This window comes from Vicugna pacos, chromosome 5 (assembly GCF_048564905.1).
Source record: "Vicugna pacos chromosome 5, VicPac4, whole genome shotgun sequence".
In the NCBI taxonomy this organism is placed as follows: Eukaryota; Metazoa; Chordata; class Mammalia; order Artiodactyla; family Camelidae; genus Vicugna; species Vicugna pacos.
Genome location: NC_132991.1, coordinates 89,843,075 through 89,856,511, shown reverse-complemented (window position 1 = coordinate 89,856,511; position 13,437 = coordinate 89,843,075). Strand labels below are relative to the sequence as shown.

The window sequence follows — 13,437 nt, the reverse complement described above, 5'->3', positions numbered from 1 at the left end:
AAAAAAAATCACTGCATTATATGTATATCTGTAAGTTACCTTTAATCATCACTTTAAAAAGCAGAATATAAAAACATACACACATATATTGGGTTACAACACTTCAGAGTCATGTGTTGAGGGGATGCTGGAAGAAAAAGAGACATTCAGCAAAGCAGGCTACAAAGAGAACTAACTTCTAGACAGAGTAAAACTCAGAGAGCTTCCAAAAAGTATTTGTACTGTAGTGGTAGAATCCAAACTTGCTCTCTCACTGTGGAAAATTGGGAGAAGCAAGGGAACAGTGAGTGACCCTGACAAACCCCAGTCCTCAGTGCTGAGAGCCAGTGATTTAATCTGTTGTCATCACCACAATTACCAATCGGCCACGATGTGGTGCATGAGGGCTCCTTCTGGTTGTGGGCCACAGTGGCTGGGAGCTGCTGGCCTCAGCACTTGGGAGCACGGTCCCACAGGGGCGGTGCTCCGTGCAGCTGTTACACTCTGTTAACATGCCTGGGATTTTACTGGCTCCTTTTCTGGAAGGCTTTGGTCTCGCAACCTGCAGGGAGCAGCCTGGCCTGCCAGCTTTTAGAACCTGCAAGACCAAATATTTAAAGAGTTCTGCAACAATGGTTAGAAAGAAGCTAACCCTGACCCACAGAAAATAAAGTGCCAGGTGGGGGAGGGCAAGGATGAGGCTGCAGAATTCCAATTCGGAGCAGTGTTATGTAACCAAAATTTCTGAAGGCACGTGACTGAAGGGCTTAGTAGTACTTTTTATTTAAAGCGACAGAAAACTTCTAAGATTGTTTTACTCAAAGCCATTGGTCCAGGAAAAGAACATATGAAGAATAACTAAAAGTTTTCTATAATCCCTGAAGACCTGGCCAAGAATCCCGGGAAATAACAAAAGCATAGAAAGAACTTCTGTTCCTCTGTCACTCACATGCTCTTCCTTTGACCTTGCATCCTCTTCCTCCTCCAGGTACCAACATCTCTATCTCCTGCAGCTGGAAGCAGCTGTCTAGTCTCCGCAGCAACATTTACTCACCACACTGTCACAATTCACCTCACTGGATTTTGGCCATGGCCCTTACCACATCACAGAAATCACTTTCCCCAAGGTCATGTTTGCTGCCAGATTAATCGTCTTAATGCATGTGTCTGGTCAGAAACCTTCATCAACTCCTTTACTCCTTACCAAGTAAAACAGAAATTCAGCCTTTCATGATATGGCCCCAATTCCTAGTTTTCCAATTAGATAGCACTCCCAACATGTACCTTATGTACCAAACTTTTCTCTACACTCTCTGGTCCCTGAAACACTGTTTGTGCTGTTTCTAACATTGGGACATTTACCCCACCAATCTCCAATGTCTAAGACCTACTTAGCTTTTAAAGGCCTGGCTGCAGTGCCATGTTTTCTTCCAGGGAAACTTCGTGGCTTCACAGAACAGAAGCCTTCTCTCCCCAGCTGCCCCGTCCATGCCTGCAAGCTGCCCCTTCCCAATGGCACTGGGCATGGCCTTGGCATGCTGCTGGTCACTCATGGACATGTCTTATCACTGTGACAAGGCTGGCAGCTCCCCTGAGGTCTGGCTCTGATACCGAACTATCTCTGCTTCACGTCCAGCACACTGACGGCACACAGTAATGAATAGCTGATGGATAAGTGAATGAAAAAATGACCAAAGGGCTCTCTTTAGCACTTTTCCATTCAATTTTGCCACTGTGTCTTGGGAAATACATTTAGGATTAGAACTCATGACCTCCTGGCGTCCAACCCTGTGGTCACACCACAGAGTTATTGTTTCCAAGGGTGTCCTTTTCTGTCTGTCCCATCTTCTTTTCTCATAAAACAGTGTTTTACAAACTGCGGTTCAGGGACCATTTCCAGACTAACAAAATTTATAGAAGCCCTCTTCTGTCCATGCCTCTGGGTTTGTCTCCTTGCTAGCAAGCAGTTCTGTTGAGAAGGATCTGGGTCAGTGATGGTGAATGGGTGAAAGGGAATGGAAAATATTTAAGAAATAACCTTAAGAGGACAAAGAAAACCATTTTCACTCACTTTCTTAGATTAGATGGTATCAGTTTATATAGAAACCAGAATTTTTTACGTAACTGTAGCAGGAAAAATAACAAGTTGGAGCACTCAGTCATGGTGAGGAGCCCGGTGTGGAGAGTCCAGCCAGATGGGTGCTGGGACAGCCAGTCAAGTGCATGGTGGCTAAGGGAGCAGCGAGAGCAGCTGAGTCCCAGTGGGTCCGGGAAGCCTTTCTATCCAAAGCGCTCTCTGAACATCTCTCTTACTTCTTTTACCTCTGTTAGTAGAGTTTTCCTATAACTTAGATTTAAAATATCAGATTGGGGTTACTTTAAGATAGGCTGTAAGAATGCTGATTGATACAAATTAAGTTTTAAAACTAGATAAAATGAAGTAGCATAAGCTTCAGGAAATGTTCCCATGGGGGGATCAAATATCTAAACATAATGTTAAGAGTTTAAGCATAAAAAGTCTTATACAACATGCAAAATCTTCATAGATATAGATATATTAGAGGTCTTCATTTCACCATGGGAAATCTTGCTCTCATTAAAAACACCTTTTCCCCCTTATCTCCTAGAAATCATCTCTTGAGAGGACAGAATTATAGAAATGGTGGGTTTTATTTTTAACTCTTGTATTATAGATGGGAAAACTGGGGCTCAGAGAGATTAAGTAACTTGCCTAAGGTAACAGAAGTGCACAACTTTGATTTAATGGGACAGGAATTCAAAAGGGAAGGTGTCAAAAGAAGTAAAGCAGACCAAGAAGTTTTATTTCAAATGGAAGTTGACATCTATCTCTTCTAGTTACCCTGAGTTCCATACTTTTCCTTAAAATTTAAACATCCCAGAAGCATTTTGAATAAAGTAATAATTACCCCAAATTTCTTTCAGAGAAAGTTTCCCATGGTTGACTTCATTTTTAGGTACCAAATCCAAATCTGAAAACTTTTCACCCTCAACTTGAAAACTGGCACACAGAGTTCTGACATCGTTTATTCAAAGTGAATATTCCTTAGTATGTCAAAGAAAGTCAAATCTCAAGTATTTTCTTTTGGAAAAGGTAGCCAAAAATAGGAAAAGGTAGCCAAAAAAAGAACATGAATAGATACATTTTCACTTAAAAATATTACACTTTCAAATTTGCTTTGCAATTTCCAGAAGAGACATAGTTAATATATTAAAATAAAACAAATTATAACCGAATTTTAATATAACTTTATCAGAAATGTAAACACAATGGTAAAGGCCAGTATTTAACAGATTTAAATTCTAGTGGACGGAATTAAGAATAGACACAAAGTCAAGGAATTAACTATGTCTAGACATCTCTCCTAGATTTCTATTTGCGGAACAGTATTTTTTTTCTCATCCTTTGAATTCCCAAGCTAGGAATTCAGAACCTGCTGTTGAAAGGATCATCATCCTTAATTCTCAATCCATTTATCAGGCTAAAATGCAAATGTAAGTAATGAATACATTTCAACAGCTCCAGAGCTCCAAAGAGCCTTCTCAGGGAACATGCTGAGCTAACTGGGGAAGGGTTAAGCCACCCCTATTTTTCAGATCTGAAAACAGTTGTTCTGATATGAGAAGAATCATTACAGTGGTGCCAGCCCCCTTCTATAAAAGCTATACACATTTTTTGCACAACTGTATGATTGTTATGGCAACCATAAAAATGGAACTATCATTCTTCAAATTACACACTACCCACACTGGATTACCTACATATGTTTGTTCTTCTATATTACCCAGAATTTCTTTTCAGCAAGTGCTATGTCTGTCCTATAGATGTTTAGGAGCAAGATAAAGTGGTCTCTTTCAAAAGCAGAGTCCACAACAATGAATCTTTCAAAGGCCTAGTTCTTCAAGGATTCTAGGGTTTCCCTGTCAAGCCTTTTAGTCCTATGGTCACTGGGAGGCCTCAAAATATTCCCCTGGGAGGCAGAGGAACTGCCTGGAAAATGTATTTCCCAAATGATTGTTTTTTTGTTGAGAATGATTAAAGCACCATGAATGAGCCTTAATAGACCTTGCACAATTCTGTAAAGTACTGAGAACATTTACTACAGTCTCAGCTTAGTGAGGTGAGAGACTTGTTTGAGAAATATATACAAGCATTTTAATTAAATTTACTGCTGAAAATAATAACATAAATATATCAAACAAACATGTCAAAATTAACTTTAGCTATACTTCAGGGTGATCAGGGACTGATTCTCTTATTACTTTGGCTAATATGAGTAGAACTTTTAACAGGAAAGAGTGTGAATTTTTTCTTTTCATTATTGGGGAAAGCAAAGTCTAGTTTTGTGTACCTTTTAAATATTAACTTTGGGCCACAATTCTGTTCCATTATTCACAGAGGTGATTCTATAGTTAAAAAAAAAAAAAAGAAAGAAAGCAGCCTGGTAATGACTTCCTGGCTGATTTTAATATTAAACACTTAGGTTTTAGACAAAAACATGTTCATAATTACTGTTTGCTTCAGAGAGTTTCCAAATAAGGCACTGAATTCATCTAGTTTTCCTTTCTCAAAAACACAAAAACACCCCCAAAGTCTCCATATGAGGTAGGCAGGGCAAGTCAAGCTCTAACAGCAGCACCCCTAGTTACAGTAAGCTCTCCCTCGGCCACAGGATAGAGTGAAACACACAGTGCTGCTTCTCCAGTCCCACTCCATCTTCAAGAGGGGAGGAGCCCCCAAGTGACCCCAGATGACCGCCTGCACCTCACCTCTTCCTGCACTTTCAGAGCTCAAGTCACCCTGCATACTCCTTCTATCTCAGCCCAATACCCATGATCCAGTCTTTATCAAGCCTTGGATCAGCCCTGAATTCCTAATCCTACCCTCGTTTCCTGCTGAAGCAGCTCTCCTTAGCTGGACTCCAGTCTCCCTTCTCTCCTGCCTTTCAGATCCTTAAGCATTTGACTGCCAGGATAAAGTTCCTAAAACACAGCATCAGATTATGTTCCTTTCTCAAAAGCCCTCACTGGCTTCCAACTATCTTGACATTACAGTCCTCAGCCTGGCATTCAATATCCTCCATGATCTGGCTTCGAACTACTTTTCCATCCCTACTTAAGATGACTTACCTTCATTAACATGGGACCGTAGTAAGCCAGTTCTACTAAACATCTTGAATTAAAGATTTGTATAGATTCATCATCTCTTCTTCTAGACTTTATTCTCTTTGGCAGAAAGGACTGTTTCTTTCAATTACATATTTTTTAATTGCAACAATACCAATTTCAGGGTCTTGCAAATAGTAGAGATAGTAAATATTTACTGAATTGAATCTTTAATTGGACTCCTTCAGCTCTAACCACTGAAAAAAAGGCTGCAGCTGTGGCAGAGCTAATATCCCTTTACCAGAAGTACCATCATACCTGTGAGACAGAATCCACTTTAGGTGATACCTTGGGACCTCTAGCTATGGCCTGGGAAAACAGTCCTAAAGAATTTTCCAGGTTTAGAACCAAAGTCTTTTGGATTATAAATATCCTGATAGGCAAGAGTAGATAAAAAGGGGCCAAAGAAGCAGGTAATGGGAACACAATTTGCCTTAACTATCTTTTGGGTTAGGCAATGGGCCTTAATGGTCACCAGAAAGAAAGAAGGGTTGATATTTTATCAAGCATAGTGTATGCGAGACCTGTGCTAAGCATTATACATATTATATTTAATCCTTGCCATAACCTCATGAAAAATATAATAACTGTACATTCCTTTTAACTTGTAAAGAAAGAGAGGCTCAGAGAATTTAAGTAATTTGCCAAGAATACATACCTAGTAAGTGGCAGAGTAAGCGATGATTCAAGCTAAACTTGTCTCTTAAAACTATGTTCTAGTATTTTACCCTTGTGGTATCAGGGTCATTTAAAAATTTCAAACTCCTGGGGTAGAGAAATAATCAGTGACATAAAGGTGTATAAAGGTAGAAGGGAACAGAGGTCTGGTAGACTGTTATCTGTCCTGACATTCCCTGAGCGTGTAACCCAAAGCAGACAAACTGATTCTCAACCTAGATTTGGAATTAGGACAGAGAAAGGGAGAGGGAGGGAAGGAGGAAGGCAAGTGAGGAGGGGAGAGGGAGAGAGACATCAGGCTCCCTCTGGGTGACTGTGGTAGTTCCTAGGTGGCAGCCATCCCATCGAGGAGGAGGAGGAAGCAAATGAGGCCAGTATGAGTGAGGGCAAGAAGGAAGCAGATGTGTGGAGAGCAGGAGCAGCAGAGACGGAGAGAAGACTTTCTGGGTTTCCTGCCTCTTCAGCCCCTGGTTCCCTGCCCTTGGATTCTGGGAGTCACCACAGGATCCTTAAAACAAATTCCCCTTTCTGCTTAAGTGAGCTCCAGTGGTTTCTGTTATTTGGGACCAAAAAAGTCTTAATTAATGCAACAGCTGTGGAAAGTTTCCTAGAATGGCTAACTTGTCATGGCTTTCTCTAATGCTCTCTCGTTAACAAGCCACAACAGGATGTTACAGTCAAGGCTTCCACGCTGCCCACTCCAGGGGGTACCAGGCGTTGGGAAGCAGAGGGAGGGCATGGCAGAGTATCATATCAAGTTTCCATTTCAAAAACAAACCAATTTTTAAAAAGAACTGCTTTTGTAATTCAAATTACACAAAGTACAATGCTACAATACTTTTTGGCCAGTAGGGATTTGAAGAAGGCTCCTAACTTCCTTCTCAATGTCTCAATTGGGGGGGGGGGGGAAGCATGCAGTATTTTTGATTGATTTCTGTTTTTCATTGATTTTTAAAATGTTTACCAAGAGTGTGGGTTTAAGGTGGAGACACATGGAGATGGTGGGTAAGAGTTTCCTAGACTGCAGACCTGAAGTCAAGTCCCAGCTCGGCCCCAGTTAGCCATGTGATCTTGGGCAAGTGACTCTACACTCATCTGTAAAACAGGGATGATTATTTCAGAGGGTTGTGTTAATGATTCAATAAGGTGATACGTGAGTATAAAATAATTAAACACATAAAAAGGCATAAAAGAAGCATCTAATAAATTACATGTTTTGGTATATGTATATTTGCCACATTAACAACAAAGCTAAATGAAAACTTCAAATTTTCACGTGTTAATTTTCTTTAACCTGGATATTTTGGGCTGAACATTAATGGAGATGATCTATTACTAGGGAACTGAGCTTTCTCTCGGTGTTTCCTCTGGTATATATCAAGCCCCGAGGCAGAGAAGACAGGAAAAGGACACTCAGTGAGTGCCTACTACATGCCCAGCACTGTCTCATAATCAACAGACAGCCCAGATTATGCTAGTGATTTAATATTTTTAAAGTAACTCTATTTCAAAAAGAACCGATTAAATACAGCTATAGAAAAGGATAATTGAACACACATTTAAAGTATTATTATGCTTGTGGGAACACTCCTATCCTAGGAATTCTAATTACATCTGTAAGACCACAAGAGAACTGTTTAAACAATCACAATTTGAAACTCCTGATTCTCCCGCATACAAACTTTGGTATAATTCCACTAAGTCACCTCTTAGGCGAAAAGATTATAGAGCAACTTTATATTTGCACACTGTGTATAAATATATGTATCAAAATCAACTTTTTTCACACTCATAACAGGACTTCCATGCACATCAGTGTGTTCCTCTGAAAGCTACAAAGGGACTCCGTACAGTTATTCATATAATGCCACAACTGCTCAAAAAGGTTTTGGAATTCTTTAAGAACTACTTTCTAAGCCAATTCATGAGCTTCACAAGAAAATCAGTTTTACTGCTTTATAATTATACTTTATTTTTTTTTGAAGTTGTATTATCCAGCTTGATCACCCACCTGATTTACCACTCTTGGCTCTAAATTGACTTGGCTGTTTCCAAAACTCAAATTCACTCTCAAAGATGAAGATTTGCCATTGTTGAAAATGTGCCTTAGGCTCTGAAGGCAATTTCCAAAGAGAAGTCCAAAAATGTGTATGGCTTCTTACCCGCTGCCTGCCAGCAAGCTCAAATCCTCCTCATTCTCAAAAACATCTTCAGGACCCTGCTTCTGTCAAGCACCCTCTCACTGCCTGGGACACAGCAAAGCTCCTTGAAAGGGATGTTTATACTGAGCATCCCCCTTTTATTTTTCACCTCCCTCCCACTCAACTGACTACAATCTGCTCTGGCTCCCAGAGCCACTGAAACAACTCATGAAATAGTCAAAAGACAAAGAAAATGACTTGGGCTAAATGTAGTGACTTCTGTTGGAGTTTTGTCCTGGCTAACCTCCCTGCAGCAGAGCACAGGGCAGCCTACCCTTGCTTGGAACTTGTTACCAATTGTGCCTTTTCCTTTTCTTTAACTCTTCTAATATCCTCCTTTCTGCACCTCCACCCCACCTTTTCCTAAGAAGCTTCCACCCTTTAAACACTGGAGCTTTTCAGAGTCCATCACTGGTCCTCTTTCCTTTTCAGACTGTGGGTTTACTTGGTATATTCCTTCATTCTGAGGCTTTGATTACTACTTCTTGCCCCTAAATAGGTAACTGCAGGCCTATTTTCCTCTCTGCCTTTGAGACATATCTTTTTGGCATTCTAGGCACTCAATATCCAAATTTTACTCATGTTTCCCCATTCAAACATTTTGTTCTAGCCCTTTAACTCACAATCTCAGATATTCCTGAATTTCACCTCGGCCTAAGGTTATTGACACAAGTTTAAGCGCCACACAGACATAACCACCTACTGAGAGGATTTCTCAGAGGATGTAACAGTGTTAGTTGCTTTTTCTTTTTAAAATACTAGTAAGACAAAAGCCTTTGAAAATCCTATTAATTCCTCATGACCAAGTTCAAAGATTACTTGGCTTTAAAGCTTCCTCATGCAAAATTAATTACTGTCTCATCTGTGTTCACCCAGTGCCTTTTTTAAAAAAAAAATTCTGAAACTTTTGAGATAACTATTAATATATGCAGTGGTAAGAAATAATAGAGATGCTATCTACCTTTTACCTAATTTCCAGTGGCAAAATCCTATAAAATTATATATAGTATAGTAACAAAACCAGGATATTGACATTGATACAATGCACTGATCTTATTTAGATTTCCCATCCTTACTTATTCACTAAGTTATATACAATTTTACCACGTGTAGCAGGTTCACATAAGCACCATCTCAATCAAGATACGAACATTATCATCACTTCAAAGATCCTTCAAGTTGTCTTTTAATAATAATCATACCCAGCTCCCATCTGCCCTGGCTCCCCAAGTCCCTGACAACTACAAATCTATTTTCCATTTCCAAAAGGTATCTTTCCTAAAATGTCACATCAACAGAATCACACAGATGTAATCTTTCCAATTGGCTTTTTTCACTCAGAATATTTCCTGAAGATTCGTGCAATTGTTGTGTGTATCAAGAGTTCATTCTTTTTTGTTGCTGAATATCATTCCATAATGTGGATGTACCACAGCTTGTTTAACCATTCACCCATAATAGGAAATCTAGGTTGTTTCCAGTTTGGGGCTATTATGAATAAAGCTGCTATGAAAATTTGTGTACAAATTTCTGTGTGAACCATAAGTTTTCATTTTTCTGGGACAAATGCCCAGGAATACAATTACCAGGCTAGATGGTGGTTGTGCTTAGTGTTTTAAGAAACTGCCAAAGTGTTTCCAGACTGGCTGTGCAATTTCACATTTCCACTAGCAGTGTGTGGATGATCTGCTTTCTCCATATCCTCACCAGCACTTGGTATTGTTTGGAACTTCTCACCAACTTTGGTTTTTCCTTTTATTTTAACCTTTCTGATAGGTATGTAAGGTATTTTTTATTGTGGACTTAATTAGCATTTTCTAGTAACTAATGATATTAAACATCTTCTTGTTTGCATATTTGCCATCTGTATATCCTCTGAGCACATGTTTTTTGTCCATTTTCTAATTGGACTGCTTTTATACTGCTGAGTTTTAATAGTTCTTTACATACTGTAGATACCAGACTTTTGTGGACATGTGGTTGCAAATATTTTTTTCCAGTCTAGTTTGTCTTTTCATCCTCTTAACAGAGTCTTCCCCAGACAAGAAATTTTTAGTTTTAATGAGAACCAATTTATCAGTCTTATATGGACTGTGCTCCTGTGCCAAGTCTAAGAATTGTTTTCTAGCCTTATATCATGCAAGTATCCTATGCTCTTAACTGTAAGTTTTATAGTTTTCCATCGTATATTTAAGTCCATGAACCATTTTGAGTTAATTCTTGCATAAAGCATGAGGTTTAGGTCAAGGTTCATATATTTCCTATGCATGCCCAATTCCTCCAACACCATGTTGAAAAGCTATCCTTCTTCCATTGAATTGCTTTTGCTCCTTTGTCAAAAATTAATTGGGCATATTTGTGTGGAATTAATTCTGGCCTTTCTATTCTGTTTCATTAATTTAGTGTCTATCCCTTGTAAGTTTTTTGTAGATGCTCTTTATCAAGCAGAGGACGTTCTTCTATTTTCCTAGTTTGCTGAGAGTTTTTAGTATGAATGTGCATTGGACTTTATCCAAATGTCTCTTTTTAATAACTGAGAATCATACAATTTATTTTGTTGATATGATAGATTACATGTATTGATTTTTATACGTTTTATGTATTTATAACTCACAAACCACAAAATTCACCCTTTTAAAATGTATAATTCAAGCTTTGTGCAGTTACAGTATCATAGCCAATGAGGTTTATCCAAGGCATGATTATTATTAATTGAAAATAAGTAAAATGGACAATTCAGAGATTTTTAGCATATGCAAAAATTTGGGTAACCATTTGCATTGCCTAATTTATAATATTTTCATTGCCCAAAACAGAAACTTCATACCCATTAGCAGTCACTCTGTTTCCCCTTCCCTGTAGCACCTAGCAACCACTGACTGACTTTCTTATCTGCCATACACCATGTGGCCTTTTGTGCGTGGCTTCTTTCATTTGGTATTATGTTTTCAAGGTTCATCCATGTTGTAGCATGTATCAGTATTTCATTCCTTTGTATGGCCGAAGAATATTCCAGTGAATGAATACACCAAATATGTTTATATACTCACATTGGATGGGCATTTAGGTTGTTTCCTTTTTTTTTTTTTTGGCTATTAAGGACAACGCTATGAACATTTATGTTCAAGGTTCTGTGTGGACATGTTTTCAGTTCTCTAGGAGTCATAAACTGCTGGGTCATACACTCTATGTTTAACCTTCTGAGGAACTGCCAAACTGTTTTACAAAGTGGCTGTACCATTTCATATTCACACCAGCAGTATATGAGGATTTCAATTTCTCTGCATCCTCATTAACATTTGTTATCTGTATTTTTAATTACAACTATCCTAGTGGGTATACAGTGTTAGCTCATTATGGTTTGCATTTTCATAAGGACCTATGATATTGAGCATTTTTTTCATATGTTTATTGGCTATCTGTATATCTTCAAATTCTCTGCTCATTTAAAATTCCGTTGTCTTCTATTATTAAATTGTAAAGTTCTTTATATATTCGGGATACAAGTTCCTTATTAAATACATAATTTGCAAATATTTTTCCCATTCTGTGGATTGTTTTTCACTTTTTTGATGGTGTTCTTTGAAACACAAGTTTTAAATTTCGATGAAGACCAATTTATCTATTTTTTTTCCTGTTGTCACTTGTCCTTTGCCTAATCCAAGGTCATGCAGATTTACTCTTACATCTTTCCCCAGAAGAATTTTGTTTTAGTTCTTACATTTAGGTGTGTGATTCATTTAAAATTAATTTTTGTATATGGTACTTTGCTTTCTGAATGTTGACCCAGTCTTGCATACCTGGAATAAATAATACTAGGTTGTGGATTACAATTCTTTTTATAGACTGCTGGATTTGACTTGCTAGTATTTTGTTGAGTATATTTGCATCTGAGTTCATAAGGAATATCGGTCTATAGTTTGTTTTTTTTAAAAATACTCTTTGCCTGATTTTAGTATCAGGATAATACTGGCTTCATAAAATAACCTGGGAAGCATTCTATTTTCTGGAAAAGATTGGGTAAAATTGGTATTAATTCTTCTTTAAATGTTTTCTAGAATTCTCCAGTGAAACCACCTGGGCCTGGAGATTCCCTTTTAGGGAACTTTAACATTACAAATTCAATATTTTTAATGGTTATACTACTAGTCAGATGGTCTATTTCAACTTAGTTGAATTCTGACAGTTTGTAGTCTTTGATGAACTGGTGCCTTCTAAGTTGCTGAATTTATGAACATCTTGATAAGCTGTTTGTAGTATTCCCTTATAATCCTTTTAAGCTGCAGTATCTGTAGTGATGTCCCCTGTTTCATTCCTAATGTGATTTGTATCTTTTCTGTTTATCAGTCTTGCTAAAGGTTTATCAATTTTATTGACTTATTTCAAATAACAAGTTTTTTGTCCAATTTTTCCTTGTTTTCCTATTTTTAATTTTACTGATTTCTGCTCTTTTTAATTTCCTCCCTTCTGCTTACTTTGGATTTATTTTTCTATTTATAGGTTTTTGAGGTAAGAATTTAGATAACTGATTTGAGACCTTTCCTCTTTTTAATGTAAGCATTTATAGCTATAAATTTCCCTCTCAACACTGCTGTAGCTACATCTCACATATTTTGATGTTTTCATTTTCATTCAGTTCTAAGCAATTTTTAAAAATTTCCTTTGAGAGTTCCTCTTTGACCAATAGACTATTTAGAAATGTGTTGTTTATTTTCTAAGGGTCTAGAGATTTTCCTGTTGCCTTTCCATTGTGGATTTCTAGTTTATTTCTATGTGCTTAAGAACATACTCTGTGTGATTTCATTTCTCTTATACTTGTTGAAGTTTTGTCTTGTTTTGTTTTGTTTTATTTTGTTTAGTGTCTCAAGATATGGTCCACACTGATGAATATTCCATCACGGATAAAAAAATGTATTCTGCTATTGTTGAATGGAATGTTCTATATGTAATCTCACCTACAGTCTACTGGTTGGTTGTGTTGTTCAGATCTTCTGTATCAATGCTGATTTTTTGAGAAAGGTGTTTAATAGTCAAATCTAATTGTGCATCTGTTACTCCTTTTAGCTCCACCAGCTTTTGCTTCTTGTAATTTGAGACTCTGTTGTTCAGTGCATATACATTTAAGATCATTATGTCTTCCTGATGGAGGCTTTTTAAAATTAATTATTTCCATTGGATATCTTTTTTTCATCCTTTTGTTTTAAACCTACCTATGTTACAGTATTTGAAATGAGTTTACTGTAGACATCTAACTGTTATATCATGGGTTGTTTTTTTAATCCATCCCATCAATCTCTGCCTTTTAATTGGTGTATTTAGGACACTTACCTTAAGGGCAAATTATTAATATTTTAGGGGTTAAGTTGCTATTTTATATTTTGGTTTTTGTTTGTTT

General features: G+C 37.6%; 1 protein-coding gene and 1 pseudogene across 4 annotated transcripts in view; one reads left to right on the top strand and one right to left on the bottom strand.

The window, feature by feature from the left end:
• DIS3L2 (DIS3 like 3'-5' exoribonuclease 2) overlaps positions 1-13,437 on the bottom strand; it is a 315,313-nt gene that overhangs the window by 138,616 nt on the left and 163,260 nt on the right. The window lies entirely within an intron of this gene.
• On the top strand, positions 10,694-10,825 carry LOC116280719 (U4 spliceosomal RNA; annotated as a pseudogene).